Source organism: Anomalospiza imberbis, chromosome 3 (assembly GCF_031753505.1).
Source record: "Anomalospiza imberbis isolate Cuckoo-Finch-1a 21T00152 chromosome 3, ASM3175350v1, whole genome shotgun sequence".
NCBI lineage: Eukaryota > Metazoa > Chordata > Aves > Passeriformes > Viduidae > Anomalospiza > Anomalospiza imberbis.
The window spans coordinates 83,963,501-83,981,059 of NC_089683.1; the positions used below are offsets into that span (position 1 = coordinate 83,963,501).

The window sequence follows — 17,559 nt, forward strand, 5'->3', positions numbered from 1 at the left end:
TTTAGTCCCTGCTCCCCTCTGTCACTCTTCACTACTTCCTTAGATCACCAGTTTGTCTGATTGTTTGAAAATAACTGTTGATTATGTTGCACAAAAGTCCAAGGAGGATAATTAAAAACCACTCAGACAGCAGCAGTGGAAAGACTCTGCTGCTGCAGAAGAGAGAGCAGTGCACAACAAGGACGTCCCTGCTTTGGGTGGCACAACGTGGGCTGGCAAGGAGCAGCGAGCCTGGTGTGCAAAGGTAAGGAGGTAGGCTGCTGGAAAGGCAGGGCAGGTCAGAGTTGGTGGTGATCTCAGAAAGCTCAGATGAAACATTGCAGCTTACTGCCACAGCTTCCAGAACCATAAAAAGAGGGGTAGTTCCCCTCCCCAGTTACGATTCATGAAAAAAAAAAGAAATCTCAAAATCAGGGGATGAAGTGAGATGAATAGACAAAGGAGGAATTGTTATGAAATGAATTCCAATTAAAAAAATATGAAAATAAGTAAAAATATTTAAATGGAATGGGATGACATGAGTTGAAATGAAAGGACCATAAATTACCCAAATTATACTTAATGAAATCTTGAAATCAGGGAACAGAGTGAAATGAACACACAGGAGATGTATTATGATGAAATAAATTGCAATTGAAAAACACCCCAAAATTCTGAAATTAAGTGAAAATTAAATAGAATGGGATGGTATGAAGTGCAGCCAAAACTGGCCGCAATGATACTCATTGAATTTGCGAGATTTCATTTCCTTTGTTAATTGCATTTCCTTCTGTCGTATGTCCTGTTGAGTCTATTCATTTCAGTTTGTTCTCTGATTTTGAGATTTCATTTCCTTTCATAAAATTATTCTTTGTTTCATGAAAGGAAATGAAATCTCAAAATCAGGGAACAAATTGAACCAAAAATATAGGACAGAAATCACAATGAAATGCAATCAAAAAGAATAAAGGAAAATTTTGAAATTAAGTGAAAACATTTAAATGGAATGGGATGTCATGAGGTGCAGTTAAAAGTTCCAAATATTGCTGAAATGGCATTCATTGAAATCTCAAAATTGGGGAACAAAATGAAGTGAACAGACATAGAAGTTATGATGAAATGAAATGCAATTGAAAGAAAAATATTTTTAAATATTAAATGCAATTAAAAGAATTAAGTGGAATGGGATGACATGAAATGCAGTGAATTCTTCATTTCATGAAAGGAAATAAAATCTTGAAATCAGGGAATGAAATGAACAGATCACAGAGGAGAAGAATTATGATGAAATAAATGCCAATCAAGATATTAAAAAAAATCTGAAATGAAGTGAAAACAAGGAAATGCAATAGGATGACATGAAGTGCAGTAAAGTGGACCAAACCTGACCAAAATAATACTCATTGAATTAGCAGGATTTCATTTTCTTTCATGAAATATCAGTGGGACCAGGAGCCCAGTAATTGCAACATGTACCTCAGGCCGTAGCAGTAACATCAAAGCCTTGAGTGATTTCCTCAGTAACTTTGCTGAATGCGTTGAAGAAACACACTTCTCTGTCTTCTCAAGCAGCATCTCTTTTTAGACAAATTGTCAGTGGAAAACCTTTCAAGAAATCACCTTGCTGTGAATTACGCTTTTGTTGTATGAAATAAAGCACAAAGGCAAATGCTGGAGCTGCTAATGCAAAGTGCCCACTCAATCCTGTGTCAACACAGATCATTTTTATACACAGTAATAGACAACATGGGGTCTTGAGGAGAAGCCCGGGCAGGAACAAAGTACAGACAATAAATTAAAACCTTGGAGGACCAAGTGCGAGAAGCAGAGTTTTATTGAGGTAGTGGCATTTTGCTTCCTCAGTTATAAAAAAAAAAAGAATTGCAGATCAATTAGAAAGAAGAAAAGTCTAACCAGTTATGTGGGCTCAACGGACTCTGCACACAGACCTCAGAGCCCCTCTCAGATGCCACCTGTAAACAAGAACAGCCTCTGACTCTTCAAAGGGAATTGGGAAAAGGGGTGTGGAGGTAGGACTGCTGCTCGTCTCTACTAGCATCGCAGAAATTTAAAAATAAAAAAAAATTCCCCATGAAAAATAAATAGCTTTATCAAATGAATCATGCATCCAGAAGGAGATACCAAACTTGCTCCATCATAGGTGAAACCAAGTCATGGTACATGGTCAGCTGAGCCCACACAGCCTTCTCTGCTTAAAGGAAGGGATTGTCTTCCTCACTCTTTGTTGTCTTTCTTTACCTCTCTACTTCCCCTCATCCTGTGAGATAACCTTTCCTTCTCCTGGCCCCTTGCACCCATTTTTGTTGTCCACCAAACCCTTCAGTGAACTATATGAATCATTAGCCTGGCAGGATGTGATCTTAATTTCTGGGGTGGTGTCCGCTATCTTAGTGAGTTAAAGCCACTCAGGATATGATACATGCAAGGTAAGAAGATGTTAGATATAGCTGGAAGAAAAAAAATCTTTCTTCGAAGGGAATAACACAATTCCAAAACCTAGTGAAGTGTTTCAATATTTTCAAGAAATAAAACTAGAGTAATTCCCAACCCTGGCCTCTATTTGGATGACCATATTGTACCCCAGATAAAACCAGCAATACAGAAATGGGTAAAAATGAAGAGTAAAAAGAATAATTTAACTGCTTTGATTTTCAAAGAGGGGTTCAGGACAGCCCAACTGTGATTATAATGAACACCTTTTGTTTCATCTGTGGGAGATCTGTAGGGATACAGTTGATATAAAAATAGGGGCTCAACAAACTGGTAGGACATGATTACAGGAGCTGTGCCATGCTGCTACACAAAGCATAGTTCAAGACACAGACGTAATATTTTCTCTGAAAAAGGTGGAGTTAATTGTAAATTTTCTTGGCTTCACCGAAATCTGCATCTTGGGTTCATTTCATGAAGCCTGAGCAAAGGAAATGTGAACAGCTGGGATACTAGAGGCAGAGTGAAAAGGAGGAGGAATTCAGTGCAGGGGAAAATGCCAAAACACAAACTGAATGAGGCTTAAGTGAAAATTAAGCATCAGGGATGAATTCTGCCTTGACTTTTTAAAATAATATCTCTTATCCTGAAGACACAATGCTGGATGTTATAAGAAAATTGCTGTCCTCTGAAGCCTGATGTTTCAAAATAATGAAGGCTAAAGTCCCATTAGATGTTTGTTTAAGGACTAATACATTTAGCAGCTGTAAAACCTAACCATAATGTCTTGCTGTTTGTCCACTAAATCACATTATTCTCTAGCAGTGGGATGTATATTTTGTTTAGGTGTCCTGCCTGCCCCAAAATTAGATTTTTCTCACTGAATTTGCCACTTGGTTGTACAGTTCTTGTTCTAGACCTTGAATTAACAGCTGGTCAAGAGGGCTGTGAGAAACATCTTTGAAAGAGCTGATCTCCTGCCAGGCGGTTCAGGAGCAGCACAGGCAAGACTTAAAATGACATAAAAAAATAGAACAGTTTTTCTTTTGTAAGAATTTAAGCAGCAAACAGTAACTCCTGGAATACAGAGCTGTGGGACACTCATTAATTCCAGTGACACAGTGCCTTGCCCACAGTTTACTGCTGTCTGCACCATGGGATGATGGACATGTCGGAAGGAATGAGGGTTTTCTCATGGCAGGCACTGTCCTAAAAGAAAGCAGGCTGCCCATGTTTCATTTACAATTTCAGCAAGAGTTTTGCTCTCTTGAGCCCAGTGTGCTTTGGTCCATGGATCCTATCCAGTAGAAAGTTTCATTGAAGCTCAGCTACTCACTGAATCTGTGCTTGCGTGGACTGTTAAATCTTGGTGTAGTGGCATTGAGGCTGCTGAAATGCAATGCCTTGAAGTCTCAAATCTTCATGTCAAGCTTCTCATTTACCTCAGTCACTGACATGCTTTCATCTCATTCAGATAAGCTGCTCTCAGCATTTAGAAAGTCATCCTTACAGCCCAGTCTAACTTCTCAGCTGAGCCTCTTACCCCAGTGACAGTTTTATAGCTCTCTCCCCTACTGTGGATGTGCCAGACCCAGAATGACATTCCTCAGAACTCAAATCAATAAATTGTGCCCCAAAAGTTGTAAGCTTTGAGTTTTGTCCAAAAGTTGTAAGCTCAGATAGATTACCTAGGGACAACTTCAATTTCCCATCATTTATGTCTCCCTATCAGTGGCTGGCTGGAGATCTGGGCTTTAGAAAGAAGGAAAGAACAAAGACATTAATTCCCTGCTCCAGGAGACAGACCTGCAAGACATCAGAAATCTGTAAAATCCTGAGCTGGCACCACCCCCAGCCCTGGGATCTCAAAAGTGCCACTGGGTGAAACCAGGCACCATAGCTTATCAGCACAGAGCAAATGCAAACTTTATTGTGTAGTCTTTGTTGCTGGAAGAATTATCTATTCTTTTATCTCTGTGAGAGCATAAGAGATTAAGTTTGGAAGCCTGACTGAAATGCCATTGTTATCATTCACTGTTAATCATCATGCCTGGCTCTAATGCACTTAATCAGACCAGTGGACACTTGGGCTCTAATGAGAGTCAGCCAAGCGGGAGAGAGGTGTAAAATGCCCACGGCTCTTTGCATGGGGCTGGCATCTTCTGCTCATGGCAGCTTTTAAGTCAAATAAAGACCCCAGCAGCAGGGTGGGAACTCCTGGCAGATTCTTCCAGATCCCTAACTGGTCTTAACAGTACATTTAAATGGCACAGGGAGATAGCAGAAAAACTCCCTGTCATGAAACATCCCACACAGGACTAACAGACATGCTGAGGAAGCCAGCCCCTGGTCAGGGAAAATGTTTCTTGGGATCTTTTGGAAACTTTTGCCTGCCAGCTGTTAATAGATGGGGCTGAACTGCAGTCTGCATGTTAATGCGCCTATTATGAGTGGCACTTTATCTTGTGACAAAGGTGGATTTAATGGAGTTGAAAGGTTTCCCAGAGTAAATTCTAAATGTCCTAATAATGCAATGAAGACTCTATTAGTGTATTTATTAATTACAACACAGCCACGTTTCAGCAAGCTGTTTCAGTGCCCCAGTATGTGACTTTCCCAGTAGAGAAAGCTCACAGGGATGTGTCCTGCAACCTGAACATGAGAACCTGCAGTCCATGTCACAGCCCTTCTAGAAGCCTTTAACATGGTGTTCCTTTTCTCATCTTCCACTTTTACTTCCACTATACTTTATCTGGCAGTAATTCTAGCCTTGATGTCTGTGGGGAGCTCTGGGGGCTTATCACCCAGAAGCTTCAAAACACCTCCTCAGCCTATGTGTCACTGTCACAGTTCTGGAGTGGATGAAGGCTTATCTCATGTAGATTTGGGCCATATCTCACAGCTCCCCAGGCATATCCCATTGTTTCTCTGGGATATTTTGATAGGGCTTTACCTGTATCACGAATCTTCCAGCAAAAGTGATGGTCATGCCAGCTTCCACAGTGCCTGCTTTTACAAGGTACTGTGGCACGCACCAATTGTTATTCTTTGCATGCCTGGGCTCAGATCCTTTAAAGTTCAGGTTGGTCGCTGAGATGAATTCCTTGTCTCAGGACTGATGCTGTCTTTTTTACATTACTGGTCAGAGGATTCTTCTATCTTTGATTCTCTGGCTAGGTTTCCATGAAGAATGTTCAGAGGAGAAAGGGACCATGATAATTGTTTTACAACACTATCAGATAGAAGACATCTTTCTTTGTCATTCAGATTATTTGAGTTAATAGTGAAGTGTGAATGACTGCAGGCTTTCTGTGGGTTTTCTGGAGTCAAGCTTTTGAACTCTTTCCTCTCCTAAGACCTAGCACACTCAGAGGTGAGGAAAACAAGATGTGCAACTAACATAAAATTCTGGCACAGTATCATGATTCACAGTATCACCTGGGTTTTTTCTTTCTGTGCTCATCACCTTTGTCTCTTATTGAATGGCATCTGTGCACAGAATACCTATGTTTTCAAGCTGCAATCCACATCTTATTTGGCAACCATACACCTGTTGGAAAAAATGCTAATACAACAGCTCAGAACTTTTTACTGACAAGGAGAATATGATCTTTTCTACCTCCAACAAAGACTCCAGTTGAGAAACTTGTGGTGAAAGGAGCTGCACAGATCTGTAGGAGGTGCTTTCATTCATGTCAGCAGGCTCATTGGTAATTTTTAAGAAAAGATTTAAAAGTCTATTTCACTTGGAAAAGGGGAGTAAATAATCTCCTTCAATCCAGTTTCACTCCAAGCTCTCAGTTGCATTGTAATTGACTTTACTATCTGCAGCAGTATAAGAACATTTTCAGTCAAAATAAGAAATTATGCTTCTTCTGTAGTCCTGTCTATCCAAGACTGAGTTATCATATCATCCTACTGTCTATTGCTTTCCTTTGCTGTGAAGCAGCTTGTCCCTGCTGGCAACAAGCAGTGGTGGGACAGAGAGACTCCATCTCGCTGGCCCTGACTCACTGCTCACTCCTACGTACTCATGCCATCGCATTTGAAGACACCATGAAAGAGGTTGTCCTGCATGAGCCCTTCTTGGTGGCAAGCATGCCTTGCTAAGGAATTACAGATCTCATCAGAGGTCCAGCAAGTTTTAGTATCTAGAAGAAAAATGGCTGCTTTTTGGTATTTTAAAGAAAGAAGGGTGTGGGGCCATTCTATCATTTCTTTAAAGCAAAAATGAAATTGCTCTGAACATGGAAAGTGCCCTATTCAGATCATCTGGACCATGCCTGGACTCAGATGCCATCATATAACTGTGAACTTCAACATCATCACAGAAGGGTATCATTACAGAAGGAGGTCCATTCTGTGAATTCTGAATTCCACACACTTCTGAGAAACATAAGGACAGTGATAGATCTGGGTATCTCTATTCTACCACTCTTCTGGGGGTAAATTGCAGGAATCGTGGCAGACATCATGAAGGAAAAGATTAGCTTCCTGATGTTTGTCATAAGTGATCAGAGACGCACATTAAACCACACATAGAGCTGTTTGTATTTCTAACTCAGTCCCAAACATGGTGGTTTTTCTGGAAAATAGAAATAATATAAATTAATTTGTCAGCTCCTGTTTAGATCCCAACCTGTTCCACAGCAATACATTGAGAAGAACTGGTTGAAATAATTATTCTTGACTTATGCAATCATTCTTTTTATTTCTGAAGGCTAATGGAGTGAAAACATGCTTTCCAGACCTTTGCTAATGACAGAGTCAGAAATAATGATCGGGGACCCTTATGTTCCTCTCATAATGAGGAAAGCAACACAAAATGATAGGGATGCGAGTCCTCAGCAATCACTTGTTCTTTATTTAAAAGGCAAATGGAGCATTCAGACGAGTTCTTTAGGTTAATGGTGCCACAAATAAGGTTTTGGGGCAAGAATTTTTCACAGATAATGCAATACAGGCAATCACTTCTCTGGAGGACAGAATTATTTACAGATGTTGAAGTTTCTCTGTCACGGAGAGGCAACCTAAAAGCCAACGCTACAAGGAGAAACCAAATTAATCCTTCATTTCTCATTGCCCCAAGTCTGCTCATAAATTCCCCTGTGGTGCAGAAGCACCACATGCCCAGCCTGGGTGTCAACTGCTGAAATGGTACAGGATGGTCACAGGAAATGAGAGCCCCAATAAGATTCAGAGAAGGGGACATAGTAAATTTGAAAATCACTTTCTCATGTGCCTGCCATCTGAACCTCATGTCCCTCTGCCATGCACTTTCCTGTCCCCTACCCTTGCCCAAGCCCAGATTCTGACACTAACCCAGGTCACACAAGGCCCCCAGCAAAATGAAATGACCCAGAGACTCCTGTTCCACTGTTTGCTGGGGGTCATGAGACTGGACAAAGCAAGCCTATGAGGTCCTTCAGAGAGCCCTAAGTAGGAGCTCAGGCAGTTTTATCCCAAGGGAGAAGAGGGCAGAGGTAGTCATCCATGCAATCATCAGCTTCAGAGAGGAATAGAGTATAGGAAGTCCCCCAGGCTCTGTGCTGATGGTCAGATGCAATTTCCTTGACACCTGCTAAAAAGAGCTGGAAGAAGTGAGAGCCTGGAAAGACTTCTTCCCTGTTGGGTCATTCTTGCTAAGGAGATTGTACCTGTTTCTTTCTCATAGGCTGGTGAAGGCAGTGGCAAAATGGACCCCCCATAATTTTGGAACAGCAGTTCAGGTCCAGCTCTCCAGAGGCATCTGATTTTTCACCACATCACCACATGAAGCAGGTTCATGTTTCCTTTATACTCTTGTTGTAGTCATCAGTACTCCTGTAAATAGACCTGAAAAAACATCCATCGGCTGGGGACTTTTAGGGAAAGGGGACTAACTCCTTGGTTGCTAGCACCACACCTTGGTTGCTATCACTGCTTTCCCTTCTAGTGCAGCAAGAAGGGAACCACCTGCAGGTTCAGGTGGTTAAAAAAGTGTCCAAAGGCAAGTATGCCCATATCATTGATTACTAAGCAGGGGGAAGAGGAGGCAGTATATAATCCACTGAATAAGTTCTGAAAGATGCATGATTAGTACAATTAACAGTATCTCATTCCTTTCAATATGAAACCATCACAGGGGGAAAAAACTCTTAATAATCACTATGATGTTTATAACTGGGTATGTATCAAGAAGCAGTCTCCTGGACAGAAAGAGAGAATAGTTCACAGATACATTTGTTTTTTATCAAAGCCTGCTAAGCCCATTAGAAAAAGAAATTTAAACCCATTGATCTGTCTGGGTTAACAACAAGGGAAGCACGTCTGAGAAATTGGTTCAATATTCAAGACCCTATTTTAATAAAACTGTTTTGCCATGTTGTGATCTCATCAACTCTCACAAGCTTAGTGGCAGGAGCTTTTTGAATGTGTTCAGTGGGCTGCCATGAGCAGTAGATGAGCATCTTGAAGTGATGGGGAAGAGCTGACCAGTCCTGCAAGTCAGGACTTGAGCCCAGCACCCTTGTTGACGTCTGCCTGGCGTAGAGATCCATGAAAAGAGATGTGGAGACAATAACTCTAAATCTGTGACCATAAAATTTTCCACAGGACTTTGTGGACTTAGAGTAAGTGATATTTGATTTCAAGGAGGAAAAAACTACTAAAGTAGAGCATATATCAATGGATCCATTTTCATACGTGCAACTTCTCTGTTAAGATTTTTGACTTTCACTCGAGATTCTACGTGGTGTCTCTCTGTGTTTTCCCGGTCCCCAGGCAGCTCCGGTGCCAAGAGTGGTACCGCCTCCCTCCGGGACCTGGAATCGCTGCGTGTTTCCGGACTCGGCTCCGTGCCACAGTCCGGGCGGGGGTGCCAGCGGATTCTCGCCACTGCGAGCGAGAGACAGCAGTGAAGAGTGAAGGAACGTCCGGATTCCCCACGTGTGGAAGGCTGAAAGTCTTTTATTGCCGCGGGGAGCTGTGCTGAGGCACCGCGACCCGCTCCCAGCTCGCGCGTGAGGAAAAACGGCCTTGGGCACTCTGGGGCGCGGGATTATATCGGGGACAGGGCCAGGAGAGTAGGGACCCTCCCGCCCAATGGGGGCAGGTGCCGTGGCGATGACGTGAACCCCAGCGCCCAACGGGGACACAGCCGGGGCAGACCCCGGACTCTGGGGCAGACGGGGGATGGGAATTCGGAGTGACTCTAACAGCCAGGGACCCAGAGTAAACAGCCGCTGGGGGGAACAGACACAGAGGGTGTGCAGGGGTACACAGAACACGGCTAGCTAACAGATCAGAACCCCTAACCTAAACCCCAAACTGCAATGCAACAATTCTGCATGAAATCAAGATCTTCCTAATAATTAACTGGAAATAGACACCCCTGTATCATCTTTTCATTATTCTGTAGAAATATAAGGTTTTGATGCTGTGAAGCAAGTACAAGCTGGAGAAATTCTACTACTGTGACTTTCCCTACCCTGCCCAAGACTGTGTGAGATCCTAATCACCCTTCAAACCTCGCAGCATGAAGGCTGAAACCTTGAGAGTCTATTAATGAAGAAGCAGCTGCAGTAAGCTGTGCTTGTGGCTTGGACAGATGGTATGACTGCCCAAATAGTGAACTGGGAAGGACAGTTTTCCAAGAAAGTGCTTCAAGTAACTTTAAATGCACATTTGACTTGGTGTAATTTATCAGCCAATATATGAATCTTTAGTCACAAGCAGAGCACCAAGCTCAGGGATGATGTGAGCCATTTTAATCAGCTTGCCTCTGGGTAGGAAAAGCACACAAGGAGAAGGGTACTGTCAGCAGCAGAGTGGCATGTGCTGAGCACAGGGTAGGTCTCAACAGTCTCCTCCACCAACTCTGATTCACTCACTGCTGGTACAATACTCACCCTCACCTGTAGGAGACTAACACTAACATATGCAACCACCTAAAAACAGTCTGTGCTGGCAAAAATACATTTGCAAAACAGTCAGTGATGGGATCCAAATATATTACCCTAACAGATACTTCAAGACAGGGAAAAAAATAAAAGGAGGAAAGAAAAGGAAACAAATAATGTGCTAGGGCTGTCATGAATAAGAGTTGACTGTATCAAAACTGGTTTCCCTGCAATCCAGGGGAATGACTTGGCATTTGGCAACATTAAAAAGCATTTTATTGAAATGGGCACCGCAGACTGCACCATCCTATCTCTCTGTGTAACCACTCTGTCCCCATCATTATTGGCTACTCCTTCAGTTTGTGTGTCATCCTCAGATTTTATCAGCAGCAATTTTATATGTATTTCAAGATCACCAATAGAGAAATGGAAATAACACTAGACAAAGACTATTTCCAGAAAACCTCACTCCCATCAGTCAGCATTCCCTGCCTCTTCTGACTCAATTCAAAATATTGTGCTGGGGCATGCTGAACACAGTGCAAAAGCACATTATCTCTCTGCAGTCTCTGTTGATAACTGAATTTGTAATTACATACAAAATGAAGGTTGTTCTGTTTAATAGGCTCTACCTCCCTGAAAGCTAAGTTGCCTGATATTAATTATATTTCCAGTTAGAATCTCATATTTCCCTGTGCACTATTTTGCCAGATATTAATTTCAGGTTGTTCAGCTTATAACTATCTTAACTACTCCTGTTGTACCCCTCTGAAGGGGTGGCAAAGTACTGGCAAAACTTAAGACCTTTGCAGCCATCTGCAATATTGCTAGCACTCCTAGGCTCATTAAAAACAGATGTTTCCTGAGCCAACCCTCTCAAGACTCCTAGATATATTTTGTCCTAATGGATAATGTTTAGCAGACTCTTTGGTTACTTCTTCTGGGAAGTATTTAGCCTTATCCAAGACCATATGCTGTGGATTTTCAAATATAGAGTGGAAATAATGACATAATGCCTTTGACTCCCTGCCTTCATTATAATATCTTTAATTATCTCTAGCTGATAATGCCAGCATTCCTACTGCTCCTAAACCTGCAGATAGTCCTCACTGCCTCTACCTTCTCTCACTAAGTCAGAGGACTTGTGTGCTGTGTTTAACTGCTTCCCGCTCCAGCAACCCCTTTTCTGCTGCCTCTTCCCGCTCTCTGACACCTCCCTCGTGAAGGGTGTTGTGGTCAAGGAACAGCAGGCAAGTTCTGGAGGGGGATCGTGAAGGATGCCTAACAACTGCTCTGGGATTCAGAGGCTTTCTGCAATTCATAGAGCCAAAAGCCCTGCCTGCAATTAGAAGAAAATTATGTGAAGAGAAAAATTTGAAAATTCCCATTCTCAGGGTCTCTATGCTGTTGTACAGGGTTTCTGTCTGTTAAAAAAAGGTAATGAAAAGTAAGTTAATAGTTGGCACAGAGGCCATAACAAAGACAGGGACAGAAGTCATCACTCTAAACTATTAATTTTGTGTCTTTTTCCATTTCACTCATTTTTCTTTTTCCAAATTACGTGCTGCGTCTTGTCTTTACTGCCACACGCACAACTGAACTAAAAGCTTTGCTCTCCAAATAAATATCTATTACAAGAAGTTTGTTATTGTAATAGCACATTCACCACACACACACACACACTGCATTCTAATAACTACAGCTGTGTAGAGAAATCCTCTTAAATCAAAGAAATACCACAACGAATAATGAGAATGTTCAACACAACTCTCTGAAGCAAACAGGGAAATAGAAAGATTGTTTGACCTTTTAATGCTGTAAATACATCTGGAGTGCGCAAGGAATGGCTGCATCCCACAGCCTGCTGAACAAATACCTGATGCCTCTAATACCATCGTTTTCCTGCATGTGTCTGTAGCAGCCATGTGGCTCTTCTTACCAGCAGGACAGGACAGCTGGGATTATATGGAGCAGCATTTCCCAGCTGTTTTGATTTCTCTGGGTTTTGTTTTGTTTACCTTGGGTTTTTCTTCCAGGAACTGTGTCCATTGAGTAGGCTAAGGTGTCGAATACAGCACCCATTTCTTCTCAGTAGAGTTAGGCAAGAGCAGAACACCAGGTATGCACACATGCAGCCAGTCAAGGGCTACTTTGTTAGTCATGACAGCCTGAAGGACGAGCTGCAGTGAAGCACATATTCCGCTGGACAAGATACAATTCACTGGGAGAAGGAACATGAGCAGCCTGATCTCAGAGGTCTCCTAATCCTGAAGAAACTGTGAAGGTTAGAAGGGAATTTTGATGACTGTCTGAGGCAATGGCATGTTCATCTCCTCAGTATCTCCATATGAGGGAAGCAACCTCCATAGGTTTTAGGTTCACCCCATGCAGAAGTGGTTGCAGAAAGAGGGTTGCTCATTGTCTGACCTGGGGGATGAGCATATACACTCTCCAAAGCACTTTCTAAGGACTTCCAAAGTATAAACTTGTCTTCTTGGTAAAACCACACACGGGGCAAAGGCCACCAAGCTAATTCTGCTCTAATTTCCAGGAGAATGGTTGTGAGGCTGCTTTGCTCCACTGAAAGGCTAATGAAAGGTCTAGTGGATCTCTGGAAGCTGAGTTTGTTACCTGCACAGAGCTGCACTGTGCCACAAAGACTCATCAACTTGTTATGAGGGGCCAAAGCACAGCTGTGGGTCAAGTTTCCAACACAGTTCTGTTCCCACTGAGTTAGGTTTGTGACACTCCAATCACAGGTATTAGTACCAAACTCTTTGGAAAATCAAGCCTGAAGCTCTTGAAATCTGCCCTTTTTCATGCTCTTCCAATTACTACTGATCTCCATATTTAAAAACCTGGTTGTGCTGAGGGGTGGTGTGAGCAGGATGGTAATAGAAATAGATTTTTGGAGTCAGATAAACTACATTTGGTTGAAAAGTTTTAGCCAACCTTTCTTGAAAGTAACATTAAGAATGAGAAGAAAATAGTAACAGGGTGTTTAAAATGACAGCCAGAGAAGGCAAAAGTGTTTCACTAATCTCTCATAATTTTCTGGCCATGTCAGAGGAAAGCCATGACCTCAAAATCCTTTTGAGCAAACATCACAAAAAAGAGAAACTGTAGGAATTCAGAGAAGGAAGAAAACTATTATTTTGATGAAATTTTATTAAAGGGAAAAGAAGACAAGAATCAGATGACCTATTTTCACCCTGGAAAACATCATATGCCTCAAGGTTTCACTCTGGATTCCACACTTTAATTTGCTTGTATTTATGAACAATCTAGAAAGGACTGGAACTGAAATAGCAAAAATTTTTAGGTGAGTAAATAATAAGAATTATTATGATGATGATACTCAGAAAGACCCTAGGCAACCAGATGACTGGCTCAGGTAACCAAATTCCAGTGCCAAAACACCAAAGATACGGGACATTGGAAAGGGGGAAAATATCACTTGCACAGGGATCTAAATGAAGGAGGGAAATCTTTACCAAAAAAGCAAAATTTTTTTCTACACCCATCCCATGATCTGTACCTCCAAACTGCTGAGGGCCCTCCTGGCTGCACAGTGCTTGCCCGTAGCAGACATGTGCCCAGAATGCCACTGCGGGTCTGAGCAGCAATTGTCCCTGTCACATGATGGGAGAGGCTGTGCCCCACAGCAGGGCAGCACCTCCCTTCTGCTTACCTCCCCCATCTTGCAGTATGGGGCTCTGCCACTTCATCCAGACAGGTCCTCCTCTGCAGTCTCTTGCCCACCACATGTAAAGACACACATGGGGGCCCTCAGGCACCCCTTGGCCTCTGTCTCAGTGAGGGGCAGCAAGCAGGAGAGAAAAACAGAGTATGAAACATGAAAGAGAAAGAGGTTGTGATGTTATAAGGAGAGGGAAAATAAAGGACAGAGAAAAAGCAGGGAGGAGGTATGGTTTGTGGTTTGGGAGAGGACACTGCAGTGCAGGTGGTAGAAAGTAGAAAGGTGACACAAGGAGACGGTCCAAGTCATCACTGTAGATATATCCATGTAGATTCAATCTGTGCACAAATGATAGCAGATAGCTAAAAATAATTTAAAATTAAGTACTCAAAAATATTTGAGCAATTCTATGTAAGCACTACAAATCCAGCTGAAATCTTACACATAACATCTCTTCATAGGCTCTAATACTTCCTTGGAGACACTGCACAAGTGAAATGGGGATATGGTTCCTGTTAAAGCAAAATATTGAGAAGACATCCTAGGGAAAGAGCAGAAGACAAGGCTATTAGCAAGGGTTAGGTTTAAAAATCACTATAATAGGAGTGCTACAAATGGTGCAGGGTGAAAAGGAGGCCAAAGGAACAGTGAAGCTGGAAAAGCATTTTGTACTGACAACTCTTCCACCTCCAGGATGCCTGAAAGTCCTGGGTAAGGCTGTGCTGACAAAAAGGGTGAGTGAAAGGGTTAGTGTTGGGAGAGAGACAGGAGCTACTGCTGCAGTTGGAGTAGGGCAAGAAAGGATTGCTAAGGGATGGATGGTCTGCAAAAATAGCTTTCCTATAATATCTTGCTTATCCTGACCATGGCTGGGAAAGCTGGGACAAAAGTCAGCCAAGGTCAGCAATTTGGACTGAGGTGTGGATCAGAGTTTGTGTTGGGAGAGGTGCAGATCTGTCTGTATTTTTGAGTGGGACTGGAAGCTGGCTGCCAAACCAATGCTTAAGCTGCTGAAATAATTCATTTTCTGAGACATTTTGTACAATAATGTGATGAAGGAATGTGTAATCTTTGAAGTATACTCATTTTATCCCTCCTCCTTAGCTCATAATGTCAGGAAAAGAGACATGCAGTGAACAAAATCACAGCAAAATCACCACAGATAGAAAGAAATATTAAATACCTTTTGCAAACAGGTATTTAAGCCTATGCACTCATTGCTCTAGTAGACCAAGGACACAAGGTGATTCAGAATTAAAATGTATTTGTCTATGGATAACATTAGTTTCCAGAGTCATGGGAGTCAATGATAACAACAATTTTTAGAGTATGTTAAATGCCATCCTTCAAGACTTAATCCAACCTCTAACTATTTTGGGATCAGGATCAGATCTAATGGGGCTTGAGAACAAAGTTGAAAGGATTGATTATCCTACATCTGCCTGCTGTGAGATTCTTACATCTTCCTCTGAAGCATGTAGTGCTGGCCAGGGTCAGAGGCAGGCAGCTGGATAGGAAGGCACCCTGGATTAGCTTGTTTGTACTCCCCCTGCTCTGCCTTGGCTGCAAGCTAGGCAAGGTTTTACGTCTGTAATCCACAGCTCTCCTTGAGGAACACAGAGGGCCTCTGAAATGCTAAACAACCCAGGCAAAGAAGCTTACCTGAAGCCATGAATATTCCAGCAGTCAAACCTCTGGCACAGATTTTGGCTTCTTCCTCTTCTAAATGGCTCAAGGTTTGGATGTCTTTGTTTTCAACCCTGTATCTGAAAGATAAAGGAATTAGCAGGATTTCTTTAATCTTTGTGTTCTCCCAGATAAGTGTATTAGAGGAATTTTGTAGATTATGGAAATACTTGTTTTGAATTAAAATTAAAGCTGCACCGCACTGTGTTTATTGTATCTCGGTGTAGGGCACAACAGAGGCATGCCGTTTCCTATATCTGACTGCAGAAACATCATTCTTCTTGCCCACACCTGGATATATGAAGTAATGATGCTCATTTTCAGCAAAACCCAGTTTATATCTTGGTGTTATACAGCACACATGTAGCACAAAATGTCTCCTTAAATAGGTATTTTATTTTCAAAATTTTATGGGGAAATTGATTTTGGTTTTCAAGCAGCAAAGAACTAGAGGTGTAACGTAGGGCAATATGGAGTTGGCATGCCTGTTTACTGACAGAGGAGACCAATAATTGTATTTTTGTGTAAACTTCTTTTAGTGAACATAAGAATATCTGATCTGACTTTACCTGAGCTCGCTCTAGCCAGTTTTTTCTGATTTAACCAGAGGAGAGGTTGTTGCTACTGTCAAAGATAAAGAAGAATATAGAAAAGATGATAGTTAACAGACAGACATGTTTCATCACTGTGAGACTATCACTGTGTCCACAAAATTTCCTTCCCACCTCCAACAGAAATATAGTTTTTAGAAAAGATCAAGCCCAGAACACGCTCTAAATCTCACAGGCAATGATTTGTAAACCAAGTGACCTTATTTCTGGTCTCCTCTGCCTGAACAAAGGGATAGAGGGGAAGGTGAGGAGTACAATATGAACACCTCCCATCTCAGAACCTTATGGCATGTGATTCCTCCTAATGGCAGTGTGAAGCCCTCCCTGAACAGAGCAGCCCACAAACAGCATAGCCCAGCACCAGCTGAACTACATTTTCACCTAACAACCCTAACAATTGTATCATAACCTTTGGAAAATCTCTCACTCTCAGCCCTGGCCCAATCAACACTCCGGGAAATGCAGTTTAATTAACCCTTTGTCGCAAGGACTCCATTCAAGTACCCCATCCAGAATCCAGATAAGCACAAATGTTGGCTCAGTTGTATTGCCTCAGTTTCTCTTGTCAGTTTTTTGTTTTGTTTTGTTTTGTTTTGTTTGTTTTTTGTTTTGTTTTGGTTTGGTTTGTTTTTGTTTTTTTTTTTTTTTTTTTTTGCCTTCTGCCTTCAGTAAGCTCTTTAGATTCAAGCACTAACCTCAGGCCAATTTTTTATTTGAAAGCTGGATTACTGCCTTAACTCCCTCTTCCCATTTTTCTACCACTTAGTTCAATGCTCTCTGACTGTGGGGATGTAACATAGCAACAAAGGACCAGGAAAAAAGACAAGGGATTAAAGTATAAATGGATCTAAATACTTGATAGCTGGAAGGAAGAAAAGTGTGACCTACCTTAATCAGAAACAAAGTGGTGACAATAGGCTTCAGCTGGCTGTATACCTAATTGTTTATTTATTTGGTTAGTTATATATTTATTTATTTTTAAGGCAGCAGGTATCAAGAAAACACGCTTGAAAAGGTTTCATTCAAATGTGGCTTCAGACATGATCTGGAAGTTTTCTACACTTTGGAAACAATCAAGGCATTATTCAAGGACAAAAAAATAAAATCAGGTTTATGAAGACTAGCCCACCAGACAAGAGGCTGTCAAGAATTGCAGATTCAACTCACTGTGTGTAAATTACATAGATTTAAATACACCACAAGGATCTTTGTTGGCAATTCTTGAAACTTATCCACATGCCTTTAAACTGCA

At 41.8% G+C, this 17,559-nt stretch overlaps 1 long non-coding RNA gene across 4 annotated transcripts in view; it reads right to left on the reverse strand.

The window, feature by feature from the left end:
• Nucleotides 1–1,257: 1,257 nt before the first annotated feature.
• LOC137471290 (uncharacterized) overlaps nt 1,258–17,559 on the reverse strand; it is a 34,008-nt gene continuing 17,706 nt past the window's right edge. For 2 of the 4 annotated variants that reach the window (XR_010997510.1, XR_010997509.1), the window contains 3 exons: nt 16,266–16,320; nt 15,673–15,776; nt 1,258–5,980 (listed from right to left, as the gene is read on the reverse strand). This is a non-coding gene — a long non-coding RNA (uncharacterized lncRNA). Of the gene's footprint in view, nt 5,981–15,672; nt 15,777–16,265; nt 16,931–17,559 lie in introns of those variants that run through there. The other 2 variants (XR_010997511.1, XR_010997508.1) reach the window with 2 other exon arrangements.